At 39.7% G+C, this 13,324-nt stretch overlaps 1 non-coding gene across 1 annotated transcript in view; it reads right to left on the bottom strand.

Annotated features, from left to right (window-relative positions):
- Window positions 1–12,630: 12,630 nt before the first annotated feature.
- Window positions 12,631–13,324, bottom strand: part of LOC105498978 (uncharacterized) — a 31,390-nt gene continuing 30,696 nt past the window's right edge. The window contains exon 4 of the transcript XR_003013457.2: window positions 12,631–12,844. This is a non-coding gene — a transcript (uncharacterized protein). The remainder of the gene's footprint in view (window positions 12,845–13,324) is intronic.

The raw sequence follows: 13,324 nt of genomic DNA, 5'->3' as shown, positions 1-13,324 counted from the left end.
TCAGTTTTTGTGTATTAGAATGTTTTAATTTCTCTTTTATTAAAAATAGAATTTACTTTTTAAGCAGTTTTACATTTACAGACAAATTGAGTGGAAAATAGAGAGATTTTCTATTTATCACCTCACTCCTTCACCCTTAGAATCTCCTATTATTAACATTTTGGATTACTGTGGTACATTTGTCACAACTGATGAACCAATATTGATACACATTATTATTAACTAAAGTTAGTAGTTCAGTTTACATTAGGGCTCATTCTTCGCGTTGTATATTCTGTGGATTTTGACAAATATACAATAATTTATATTCACCATTACAGTATCATCCAGAATAGTCTCACTGCCTTAAAATACCCTGTGCTCTATTTATCCCTGTCTTTCTCCCCAAAGCCTTTACCACCACAGATCTTTTTACAGTTTATGCAGTTTTGCTCAATGTCATATAGTTGAAATCATAGTCTTTAGCTGTTTCAAATTGATTTTTTTGACTTAATAATTGGTGCATTGCTTTTCTGAGACTATATTTCTATCTCCTGATTAAAGAACAGAGCTGGCTATATAATTTGTATTTAAGATTCCTCCATCTCTTTTCATGGCTCAATAACTTATTCCATTTTATTGCTAAATAACATTCCACTGTGTGGATATGTTGCAGTTTATTCATTCACCTATTGAAGGACACCTTTGTTGCTTCCAACTTTTGGCAATTACAAATAAAGCTGCTATACATGTTTGTGAAGAGCTTTCTGTGTAGACATTTTTCAGCTCATTTGGGTAAATACCAAAAAATGTGACTGCTGAATCATATGGTAAGAGTATGTTTAGTTTTGTATAAAACTGCCAATCTGTCTTTCAGAGTAACTGTACCATTTTGCATTCTCATCAGCAATAAATGAGACTTTCTGTTGTTCATTGCAACACAACCTTACCAGTATTTGTTTTTTCCCTAGTTTCATTGAGGTATAATTGACAAGTAAAATTGTATAAATTTAAGGAGTACAACATGGTGATTTGATATACATATATATTATGAAATGATTACCACAATCAAGTTAATCTTTTACCTCACCTAGTTATCTTTTTTCCAGTGCTAGTAGAACATTTCTGCATAGTAGAATATTTAAGGTCTACTCTCTTAGCAAATTTTTAGTATAGGAAAAAGTATTGTTAACTATAGTCACTACACTATTTTAAACTGATAACAATTTAACTTTGATTGCAAACAAAAATTTGTACTTTTACTTCTCCCCCTCACATTTTAGTTTATTGATGTTACAATTTATATCTTTTTACATTGTGTATCCAATAACAAATCATTATAGTTACAATTATTTTTAATATGTTTGTTTTTTAACTTTTATACCAGAATTAAAACTGATTTATGCATCATTATTACAATACTAGGGAATTCTGACATTGATTATATATTTACCTTTATGGTGAGGTTTATACATTCATATGTTTTTATGTTGTTGATTACTGTTCTTTTATTTCAGCTTGAAAAACTTCCTTTAGTGTTTCTTATAAGGCAGGTCTGGTGGTGATAAACTCCTTCAGTTTTTGTTTGGGAAACTCTTTATCTCTTTTATTTCTGAAGAATAGCTTTTCCAGGTATAGTATTCTTGGTTCACAGTATTTTTTCTTTCACTATTTTGAATATATCATCCAACTCCTTCCTGGCCTACAAGGTTTCTGTTAAGAAAATCTACTGGTAGTCTTAAGGGGGCTTACACGTATGTAATGAGTTGCTTTTCTCTTGCTGCTTTTAAGTTTCTCTTTGTCTTTGACTTTTGCCAATTTAATTATAATGTGTCTTGGTGTAGACTTTTTGAACTCAACCTATTTGGAGACTTTTGGGCCTCATGAGTGTGGATGTTCATTTCTCTTCTCAAGTTTTAGAAGTTTTCAGCCAATTTTTTTGTCCAATTAACACTTTTTAATTTTTTTTATTTTTAAAATTAAGTTCTGGGGTACATGTGTAGGATGTAGAAGTTTGTTACATAGTAAATGTGTGCCATGGTGGTTTGCTGCACCTTTCAACCCACCACCTAGGTATTAAGCCCAGCATGCATCAGCTGTTTTCCCCAATGCTCTCCCACCCCTGCTGTCCCCCAACAGGCCCCAGTAAGTGTTCTTCCCCTCCCTGTGCCCATGTGTTCTCATTGTTCGGCTCCCACTTATAAGTGAGAACATGCAGTGTTTGGTTTTGTGCTCCTGCATTAGTTTGCTGAGGATAATGGCTTCCAACTTCATTGATGTCCCTGCAAAGGACATGATCTCATTCTTTTTTTTGGCTGGATAGTATTCCATGGTATATACGTACCACATTTTCTTTATCCAGCTATCACTGATGGGCATTTGTGTGGATTCCATGTCTTTGCTATTACGAATAGTGCTGCAGTGAAAATACATGTGCATGTATCTTTATAACAGAATTATTTATATTACTTTGGGTATATACCCAGTAATAGGGTGGCTGGGTCAAATGGTATTTCTGGTTCTAAATCTTTGAGGAATCATCACACTGTCTTCCACAATGGTTGAGCTAATTTGCATTCCCACCAACGTGTAAAAGCGCTCCTATTTCTCCACAACCTCACCAGCATCTGTTGTTTCCTGACTTTTTAATAATCGTCATTCTGACTGGTGTGAGATGGTATCTCACTGTGGTTTTGATTTGCATTTATCTAATGATCAGTGATGTTGAGCTATTTTTCTTTCTTTTCTTAAACAGTTTACTTTAATTTCCGGGAAACATGTGCAGAATGTGTAGGTTTGTCACATAGGTTTACATGTGCCATGGTGGTTTGCTGCACCTATCAACCCATCATCTAAGTTTTAAGCCCCACATGCATTAGGTATTTGTCCTAATGCTCTCCCTCCCCTTGTCCCCCACCCCCCGACAGGTCCCGGTGTGTGTTGTTCCTCTCCCTGTGTCTAAGTGTTGTCATTGTTCAACTCCCACTTATAAGAACATGTGGTGTTTGGTTTTCTGTTCCTGTGTTAGTTTGCTGAGGATGAGGGCTTCCAGCTTCATCCATGTCCCTGCAAAGGACATGATCTCATTCCTTTTTATGGCTGCACAGTATTTCATGGTGTATATGCACCACATTTTGTTTATTCAGTCTATCACTGATGGACATTTGGGTTGGCTCCATGTCTTTGCTATTAACTAGCACTGCAGTAAATATACGTGTGCATGTGTATTTATAGTAGAATTATTTATATCACTTTGGGTATATACCCAGCAATGAGATAGCCGGGTCAAATGGTATTTCTGGTTCTAGATTTTTTTTTTTTTTTTTTTTTGAGATGTAGTCTTGCTCTGTCACCCAGGCTGGAGTGCAGTGGTGCGATCTCAGCTCACTGCAAGCTCCACCTCCTGGGTTCATGTCATTCTCCTGTCTCAGCCTCCCAAGTAGCGGGGACCACAGGTGCCTGCCACCATGCCTGGCTAATTTTTTTTGTATTTTTAGTAGAGATGGGGTTTCACCGTGTTAGCCAGGATGGTCTCCATCTCCTGACCTCATGATCCGCCCGCCTTGGCCTCCCAAAGTGCTGGGATTACAGGCGTAAGCCACCGTGCCTGGCCTGTAGATTCTTGAGGAATCACCACACTGTCTTCCACAATGGTTGAACTAATTTACACCCCCACCAACAGCGTAAAAGTGTTCCTATTTATCCACAGCCTTGCCAGCATCTATTGTTTCTTGACTTTTTAATAATCACCATTCTGACTGACATGAGATGGTATCTCACTGTGGTTTTGATTTGCATTTCTCTGATGATCAGGGATGTTGAGCTTTTTTCATATGTTTGTTGACTGTGTAAATGTCTTCTTTTGAGAAGTGTCTGTTCTTATTCTTTGCCCACTTTTTAATTGGGTTGTTTGTTTCTTTCTTGTAAATTTGATTAAGTTCCTCGTATATTCTGGATATTAAACCTTTGTCAGATGGATAGATTGCACACATTTTTTTCCCATTCTGTAGGTTGTCTGTTCACTCTGATGATAGTTTTGCTTGCTATGCAGAAGCTCTTTAATTAGATCCCATTTGTCAATTTTTGCTTTTGTTGCAATTGCTTTTGGTGATTTCATCATAACATTTTTGCCCATGCCTATGTCCTGAATGGCCTATTGCCCGAATTTTCTTCTAGGATTTTTATAGTTTTGGGTTTTACATTTAAGTCTTTAATCCATCTTGAGTTAATTTTTGTATAAGATGTAAGGAAGAGGTCCAGTTTCAATTTTCTGGATATGGTTTCAGCCTTATTTATTTATTTATTTATTTATTTTTGAGACAGAGTCTCACTCTGTCACCCAGGCTGGAGTGCAATTGCACAATCTCAGCTCACTGCAACCTCTGCCTTTCAGATTCAAGCAGTTCTCTAGCCTCAGCCTCCCAAGTAGCTGGGACTACAGGTGCACACCACCATGCCTGGCTAATTTTTGTATTTTTAGTAGAAATGGGGTTTCACCATGTTGGCCAGGCTGCTCTCAAACTCCTGACCTCAACTGATCCTCCTGCCTTGGCCTCCCAAAGTGCTGGGATTACAGGTATGAGCCACTGCAACTGGCCAGTCATTATTTTTAAAAACACATTCTGTCCTTTTCTCTCTCCATCTTCTCCTGGAATTTCTATAATGCAAATTTGTTTCTATTGGTCGTGTCCCATATATCTTGTAGGTTTTCCTCACCGCTTTTTGTTTTTTTTCCTTTTGCCCTCTGATCAGATCATTCCAAATGACCTATCTTCTGGTCCTCTGATTCTTTATTGTACTTGACTGAGTCTGCTGTTGAAGTTCTCTACTGACCTTTTTAGTTCAGTCACTGCATTCCTAATCTATGGGATTTCTATTTGGGATATAAAAAAATTTATGTTGTCTTTTGTTTCTTTGTTGAACTACTTATTTTGGTCATGTGCTGTTTTTCTGAATATCGTTTAGCTATCCACTTATGTTTTCTTGTAGTTCATCAAACTTTCCTAAGAGGATTATTCTGAATTGTTTTTTAGACTGTTTATAGGTCTCCATCTCTTTTGGGTAAATTATTGGAGCTTTGTTAGTTTCCTTTGATGGTGTCATGTTCCCTGACTCTTTCCAATTTTTGTATTCTTGTGTTTGTTTCTGTGCATTTGTGGAAGTGCTCTCCTTGTCTAGCTTTACAAGTTCACTTTGGCAGGGATATACCTTAACCATTCAGTCCAACCTGGGGTCTGGACAGACCAGTTGGTAGTGTCATTGGGCAAGTGGGGCTTGCTGTTAATTCTCTAGTTGGGCAGGACCACTGACTGTACTCTGAGCTTGGGTGGGGTTGCTGGATGGACTCTGAAGTCAGGTGGGTCAGCTAGCAGGGCCTGTAGTCAAGCAAGGCTGCTGGCTGGGCTCCGAGTTCAGGCAGGTTGTTGGCTGGGCTTCTTAGTTGTGTGGTGCCACTAACTGGGCTCCACAATTGCCTCTGGTTGTGGAGTTGTGGGCTGTGGTCCTGGCAAGGTGATAATAATGGTTGGACCCCACAATTAGGTGGAATGTCTCAACCTCACCCCCAGGTTCTGGGATTGTCACAAAGGTGTTCTTGTCTGTGAGTAGTTGCCAGTTGGACTTCATGTGTTGGGAAATAAAGCTGAAAACTTCCTATTCTGACATCTTACTGATGTCACTAACACCTTTAGTGTTTTCAATTTTAGCCATTCTAATAGAAATGCAGTATCTCATTGTTTTAATTGCTTTTTTTTTTTTTTTTGAGACAGAGTCTCATTCTGTCACCCAGGCTGGAGTGCAATGGGGCGATCTCGGCCCACTGCATCCTCTGCCTCCTGGGTTCAAGCGATTCTCCTGCCACAGCCTCCTGAGTAGTTGGGATTACAGGTGCATGCCACCATGCCTGGCTAATTTTTGTATTTTTAGTAGAGACAGGGTTTCACCATGTTGGTCAGGCGGGTCTCAAACTCCTGACCTTGTGATCTGCCCGCCTCAGCCTCCTAAAGTTCTGGGATTACAGGCGTGAGCCACTGCGACTGGCCTTAATTGCTTTTCAAAAACTTCCTTAATGACATATAATGTTGAACATATTTTCATATGCTTATTTGCTATCTGTGTATCTTCTTCAGTGAAGTGTCTGTTCAGATCTGTGGCCTCATTTTCAGTTGGGTTGTTTATTGTCTCATTACTGAGTTTTAAGAGGCCTTTGTATATTTTGGATACCAGTCCTTTAACAGATATATGTTTTGCAAATGTTTTTTCTAGTCTGTGTTTTTTTTTATTGTCATAATCTTTCGCAAAGCATATATTTTTGATTTTACTGAAGTCCAACTTATCAATGTTCTCTTTCATGGATTGTGTCTTTGGTGTGGCATCTAAACACTAAATCCAAGGACACTTAGGTTTTCTTCTATATTACCTTTTAGGAATTTTATAATTTAGCATTTTACAATTAGGCCTATGATCCATTTTGAGTTAATTTTTGTAAAAAGCGTAAAGGCTATGTCTGGATCCTTATTTTTCCTGTAAATGTCCTATTGTTTCAACCTAATTTGTTGAAAACACTATCCTTTCTTCACCAAAATGTTTTTGCTCCTTTGTTAAAGATCAGAGGACTGTATTTATGTGGGTCTGTTTCTGGTATCTGGATTCTGTTCACTGATCTATTTATTTATTCTTCTGCCAATACCACATTGTTTTTATTACTTTAGCTTTATCGTAAGTCTTGAAATTAGTTTCTGTCCTTCAATTTGCCATTTTATAATATTGTCTTGACTATTCTGGGTCTCTTGCCCCTCCATATAAACTTTAGAGTCTTATTGTCCTTATCCACACAATAGCTTGCTGAGATTATAATTGGGATTATGTTGAATCTACAGATCAAGTTGGGAAGAGCTGACATCTTGACAATATTAAATCTTTCTATTTATGTACATGAAATATCTCTCCATTTATTTAGGTATTCTTTGACTTCCATTGTAGTTTTGTGGTTTTTATGCAACTCATATAGGTCTTGCACGTATTTTGTTAGGTTTTGTTTTGAAAGCCCCTAGCTAAATTGGTGTTCCAGTACCACAGTGGCTAGTAACCCTACCCTAACAGGAAATGAAGAGTAGTAAATGGGGGTGTTTATAGAGTGGCTTTCACAGGATCCTTATTTTACTTGGTAAAATGCCTCATTGTCTGACCTATGGCCAGTGTCCCTCACACAGGAAACTTGTTTACCTTAGCAGATGACCTTGTGGTTCTTGTTTGAGCTGTGTCCGATTTATGCCTACCTGAGTATTGCTTTGGTGCTGGTAGCCCAACCTTGAGTTCTCCTTAGTTTCCCAGGGAAAACCCAGCCTGGGGTAGCCCTTGGTTCTTCAGATGGAAGGCACAAATTCAGATTGAAGGCTCATCTGCTTAAAGGAAGCAGTAGAAAAAACAGAGAGCCCAGTTTGCTAGGTGGGAGAGAAACCTCTAAGTTCTTATCTTTGGCCACTGGCTTGAGCTATTTGAGCATGGCGTTCTATTTCTAATGCCTAGACACAGCAACCTTTGCTGTGCCATTTCCATTACAGATTTATACCCAAGGACTTCACTTTTTGGTGACAATAAAAACAATATTGTGTTTTTAACGTTCAATTTCAGTGTTCATTGTTGCTATGTAAGAAAGCAATTAACTTTTTAAAGAAATTATTACCTTGCATTCTGCAACTTGCCTGTAGGTTAATTCTCCTGTGGATCCTTGGCTGAAGAAAGCTGTGATGAGAAAGCTCCGGGAACAGATTTAGGCCTTCTGAGGCTTCTGAGACTGTCATTCATTCAACAGATAATTATTTACCACTTCTCTATAACAAGGTACCGTGGGAGGCTAAGGATGCAGGATTCCTACCCTGGAGAGGCGAATAGCCCCATAGGCATTGCTAATGACAAGTTTGCACATGTTATCAGAGGGGAAGAAAAAGAATTTCCAGGTATGAGGGAAGACTCTTCTTCCTCTTAGATATCTCAATAACAGGAGAGCATAGTGGCCCCAGAAAATTAAGCTAACTGGGTGCCACTAGGAAGATATTTTCCTAGTCTATATCTCCCAGGGCAGAACATTAAAAATTGTTTTCCTCCAATGTATATTTTCATGGAAGATAAAGATCAGAATTATACTGACCAGGAGAGATGGTGAATTAGAACGAATCTCATCTTCAGTGCTATTGATTTTGTTCAAGAAGCTAATCTCCAGATAGGGGTCACAGTATGCCTTGGTAAGACACTGCAAATATCAATTCATTTAATGAAACACACAAGTTATGAATAATTATGAAAATATATTTGCATAATGTGAAATAATCTTAACTGCATGTGAAAATACATTCAAAATGCCACAAAGCATTAACTGAACATATTGTTTATGTTTTTTTCTACTAGTCATTTGTTCTTTATTCATTTTGTTTTCTACCAGTTCTCAGTGGATAATTGGTACCAAGCTTCTAAATTTAAGAAAAATTTAGGAGAGAAAAACTTAAAATAAAGAAAATTTTATCCAATATTGTATATGTATGAGTATTTGGTAAAAATTTGGCATAATTTAATTTTAAATTAGCAGCAGGACATCTTGTTCAGGGTAGAGAGAAAGGGCATTATTTGAAAACTACTAATCTGAAAATCATGGAGGACGATCATGTAGGAAATTCTCCTGAAATGGCAGAAACCTTCTCTTTATCTCCTGTCTGCAAGTCATTCTTTATTCCATCCCATGGGGAACTTCATTATGAACCCTCATTGCCTCACTCTGTAATGGAAAAGCAGAGGTGGAAAACCCAGTCAACTAAAAGTTCAAGATCTGGTCTCAGCTGCATCATTACTTGATTACTTAGGGCAAGTCAAAAATTGTTTTTGCTTCATTTTTCTCATCCACAAAAAAGAAATAATATCTCCTTGCTGGCATCACATTAATTTTTTCCATGAAAATAAAATGAACCAATGAATAAATGTAAAGAAAAATTAATTTAGTTGCTTGAGGATTATGTGTTCATTATTCTATCTTTTCCTGGGTCATAAGATGAGGAGTTCCTTATGGTAGACACCTCCATGGCAGTTCCCAACCTCCCAAGATTCCCACCTCCAAAGATTCATGCCCTTGTGGGTTACTTTCTGGATTGTTCTGTGTGACCAACAGAATATAGCAGGAGTAATGACATATCACTTCAACAGGCTATAAAAGACTCTGTTGCTTCTGGTTTTTTTTTTTTTTCCTCTCTCTCTCTCTCTCTGATCACTCACTCTGGGAGAAGTCAGCTGCCATTTCACTAAAAGTCTATCATATTAGTCTATTTGCATTGCTATAAAGAAAACCAGAGGCTGGGTAATTTATAAAGAAAAGATGTTTATTTAGCTCATGGTTCTGCAGGCTGTACAGGAAGCATGGTGCCAGCATCTACTTTTGGGGAGGGCCTCAGGGAGCTTCCGATTATGGCAGAAAGTGAAGGCAGGGGGCAACATGTCACACGATGAGAGATGGAGCAAGAGACAAAAAGGGTGCCACACTCTTTTAAACAACCAGATCTTGTGTGAAATCAGAGTGAGAACTCACTCATTACTGTGAGGAGGACACTAAGCCATTCATGAGGGATCCACCCCCAAAATTCAAACCCTCCCACTAGGCCCACCTTCAACATTGGGGATTACATTTCAACATGGGATTTGGAGGGGACAAACCATATCATTCTGCCCCCAGCCCTCCAAATCTCATGTCCTTTCACATGGCAAAAAACAATAATCCCTTCTCAATAGTCCTCCAAAGTCTTAACTCATTCTAGCATTAACTCAAAAGTCTCACGTTCAAAGTCCTAAGTCTCATCAGAGACTCAAGGCAAGTTTTTTCTACCTATGAGCCTGTAAAATTATAAAAAACAAGTCATTTACTTAGAAGATACAATGATGGAACAGGTATTGGGTAAAGATTTCCATTCCAAAAGGAAAAAAATTGGCCAAAAGAAAGGGGCGACACGACCCACACAAGTCTGAAATCCAGCAGGGGAGACATTAAACCTTAAAGCTCCAGCATAATCTTCCTTGACACCATGTCCAGCATGCTGGGCACAGTGGTGCAAGGTGTGGGTTCGCAAAGCCCTAGTAGTTCTGCCCCTGTGATTTTGCAGGGTGCAACCCCTCTGGCGGCTTTCATGGGTTGGAGTTGAATGCCTGGAGCTTTTCTAGGCTCAGGGTATAAACTGCTGATGGCTCTACATTTTCTGGTCTGGAGGGCAGTGACTCTCTTCCCACAGCTCCACTAAACAGTGCCCTGGTGGTGGAGACTCTGTGTGGGGCTTCAACCCCATATTTCCCTTGAGCACTTCTTTAGCAGAGTTTTTCTGTGGGGGCTCCACCCATGTTGCAGGCATCTGCCTGGGCACTCAGGCTTTCCAATACATCCTCTGAAATCTAGGAGGAAGCTTCCAAACCTCCTTCACTTCTGCATTCTGCACATCTGCAGGCTTAACACCATGTGGAAACCACCAAGGTTTATGGCTTGTGCCATTTGGAGTTGTGGCCTGAACTATATCTGCGGTCCTTTTCACTTGAGGCTGGAGATGGAACTGCTGGGTTTCTGGGAGCAGGGCAATGGAGCCCTGGGCCTGGCCCCTGAGACTGTTCTTTCCTCTTGGCCTCTAGGTCTGTGATGGGAGGGTCCACCTCAGAGATTCTGAAATGCCTTCAAGCACTTTATTTTGTTGTCTTGACTATTAGCACTTGGCTCACTTTTAGTTATGTTAGTCTCTCTAACAAGTGGTTGTTCCTTAGCCTGCTTGGATTCTTCACCTGAAAATACTCTTTTCTTCTCTACCACATAGCGAGGCTGCAGATTTTCCAAATTTTTACACTATGCTTCCCTTTTAATGACAAGTTCCAACTTAAGTTTTTCCTCTGCTTCCATATCTGATCTTAGATTGTTAGAAGCAGCTAGGGCACATCTTGAATGCTTTGCTGCTTAGAAATTTCTTCTGCCAGATATGCTCAGTCATCACTCTTAAGTTCAACCTTTCATAAAACTGTAAGACATGGACACAGTGAAGTAAAGCTCTTTGCTAGGGTATAATAAGGGTGACCTTTGCTCCCAGTAACTTCTTCAGTTTTGTCTGGGACCTTATCAGCTTGGCCTTCACTGTCTGTATTTCTTTTTTTTTTAAGTTTTGTTTGTTCTTATAGTTTCTTGTTGGAAAAACACTGTCTATATTTCTATCAGTACCTTGGTCACAACCAGTTAACCAGTTTCTAAGAAGTTCCAAACTTTCTCTTGTCTTCCTGTCTTCTTCTGAGCCCTCCAAACTCTTCCAATGTCTGTCTGCTACCCAACTTCAAAGCTTCTTCCACATCTTCAAGTATCTTTATAGCAACATTCCACTCCTCAGTAACAATTTTCTGTGTTAGTCCACTTGTGTTACTATAAAGAAATACCAGAACTGGGTAATTTATAAAGAAAAGAGGTTTGTTTTGGCTCATGATTCTGCAGGATGTACAGGAAGCATGTTGATGGCATCTGCTTCTGGTGAGGGCCTCAGCAAGCTTCTAATGATGGTGGAATGTGAAGAGGGAGCAGCATGTCACATGGTGATAGAAGCAGCAAGAAAAAGGGAGGAGAGAGCTGCCTGGCTCTTTGAAGTGACTACATCTTACATGAACTCAGAGTGAGGACTTACTCATTACTGCAAGGAGGGCACTAAGCCATTCATGAGGGATCCACCTCCATGACCCAAACACCTTTCACCAGGTCCACCTCCAATACTGGGGATCACATTTCAACATGAGATTTGGAGGGCAAGCACATCTCAACCGTATCACCTGTGGAGGAGTCTACATAATGAGAAACTGAGGCCTCTTGCCAATGGCATGTGAATGACTTGAAGTGGCTATTTCCTGGAAGCAGATCTTCCAGCCCTAGTCAAGCCTTCAGATAACTGCAGTCCTTGCCAACAACTTGACTGAAACCTCATAAGAGAGCCTGAGTCAGAAAGACCCAGATAAACCACTCCAAGATTTTTGACTGTCAGGAACTTTGTGAGTTAATAGAGAATTGTTGCTTTAAGTTGCTAAGTTTTGGGGGTAATTTGTTATGCAGCAATAGGTAACTAATGAATTCCCCGAGTACGAAAATACATGTATTTGCCCATGGAATCCAACCCAGTGCTGGTCACATAGAGGGCATGAAATTCAACAAATACTTGAAAAACGAAGTGAAATTAAAGGGAAGAATGACAGGGAAGCAGAATGTATGTAGGCACACTTGCCATTTATCCCCAGCTAGGAGGCTGGCTATTTGTCTTACACAGATGGCCAGAATGATGCCATGAAGGTCTTTTTTCCAACTTCCTTGGCCTGATAACAAATGTGCTTCCAGGTGTGACAACCTGAGCCATTGTTTCAAATGAGCCCAGCCTTCTTCCCCTCTTTTTTGAAAAAAGCTCTCATTTTATTGAGGTATAATTGTAACACAAAAAACTGTATTTAATTAATGTATACAATCTGATGAATTTGGAGATAAATATATGCCCATGAAACCATCCTGCAATCAATCTGCCTCTTTGTGGACACAGTTCTATGTGTGACCCTGTAGTTAGGGCAGAATCCCAGAAGCCCAAGTGTGGAAAGGCATGATAATATCACAATAAGGAGGAGGAGGTCATTGTATCTTTCAATATAACTGTGTCCATGACTTCCTGCCTCTGTACACACATTTTTCCTTCCCTACCATTAGTTAGATCCTCTTAATTGCTCTAGTGTGTTATATGCCATTCAGAGATTTGACCTCAGGTAGGGGTGGGAGCTGGTGAGAGCAGTCACCTTCATATTTGGTGCTAGAGCTTGAAGGTACCCACAGAAAGGGTACCTGGAAAATAAGATGAATATGAAATGGGGAGAGCAAGAAGGAGATGAAATGCATCAGCTGGAGCCCGGGAGAACAGATAGAAATGCAGACCCTTTATTGTGTTCCCTCTGCCCTTGATGGTCTGCATGTCCTGGAGAAGCCAGGTCTTTCATCACACACAGCTGGCCCAGCAGTCAGAGAACCTGAAGGAGGACTGGGGGGAAGGTGGAGCAGCCGGAGGCCTGGCTGTGCCTCGCGCCAAGGAGGTGCATCCGCAGATGAGGGGTGAATACCAAAGGCATGTGAATGACTTGAAGTGGCTATTTCTTGGAAGCAGATATGGTAAGGTGAGTTACAAGATGGTGGCTGCTTCATGTCTGTGCTTCAAATACTGCACTAGAGTCTTTCTTTCTTTTTTTTTTTTTTTTTGAGACGGAGTCTCGCTCTGTCACCTAGAGTCTTTCTTTGGCTCCCTCTGGCCAGAAACACATGAGAAAGGCA

This window comes from Macaca nemestrina, chromosome 14, assembly GCF_043159975.1.
Source record: "Macaca nemestrina isolate mMacNem1 chromosome 14, mMacNem.hap1, whole genome shotgun sequence".
Taxonomy (NCBI): Eukaryota; Metazoa; Chordata; class Mammalia; order Primates; family Cercopithecidae; genus Macaca; species Macaca nemestrina.
This window is presented reverse-complemented; position numbering and strand designations above follow the sequence as displayed.